The sequence below is a fragment of the Arachis ipaensis genome, chromosome B04 (genome assembly GCF_000816755.2).
Source record: "Arachis ipaensis cultivar K30076 chromosome B04, Araip1.1, whole genome shotgun sequence".
Lineage (NCBI taxonomy): Eukaryota > Viridiplantae > Streptophyta > Magnoliopsida > Fabales > Fabaceae > Arachis > Arachis ipaensis.
The window spans coordinates 124,518,561-124,519,409 of NC_029788.2; the positions used below are offsets into that span (position 1 = coordinate 124,518,561).

At 24.1% G+C, this 849-nt stretch overlaps 1 protein-coding gene across 1 annotated transcript in view; it reads right to left on the reverse strand.

Annotated features, from left to right (window-relative positions):
* Positions 1-849, reverse strand: part of LOC107638104 (UDP-glycosyltransferase 74G1-like) — a 3,472-nt gene that overhangs the window by 1,206 nt on the left and 1,417 nt on the right. The window lies entirely within an intron of this gene.

Here is an 849-nt window from a genome sequence, read left to right on the forward strand (position 1 = left end):
TTTATTCAAACAAAATATTTAAAATTTTTTATTAATAATAATTTTAATTTGTGCCGATATAAATAAGACACATAATAACCTATAAAGTATTGACACCTATGAAATATGAGCGTTTCACTGAATTGTCGTGTTTACATGTTTGGACACATTTCAAATACGACACTCATCAATACTCGTGCAACACACATGTCTGTCGTGTTCAACCGTGTTTTAACAAAAAATAAAAAAATCTTCACTAGACACGCTTGANTGCATCATATATATTAACTAAATCTATTATAAATATTATACGCACAAATATAAATATTAAGTTAAATAAAGTAATTTTGTATTGGTATTTCTGTAGTATTACTATATATTGATTAGTTGGAGAATTTAATGACAATATATTTTCCCCTGTAAAGTGTATCTATGTTCTCTTCCTTTTCAATATATGATAGTTAGTTAATATTAAATAAACTCAAAACTGATTAGCTACTTCACATCAAGAATGATTTCTCTTCATTTCTTAAATTACAATAGTGAGTTAGTGACCTTTCTATTATATTCAATGTGTGTAATATGGAAACAAATTGCGCGCGACGTCAATTAATTAAGATGATAGATATATTATTCTTCTAATAAGAAATCTTGGTTCAACTTTTAGTAATAACAAAAATAAATTAGAAAAATTGAGGACTAAAATAAATTAAGAAAAAAATGTGCGCCACATTTTTTTTATTCTCACTACATATAAACACTTTGTATGTATATATCTACTATATATAAATGAAATATGAGAGAAATTTGATGCATAATTTTTTTTATTTGTCATTATATATAATTCATAAGAAAAAAAATATTCATTTG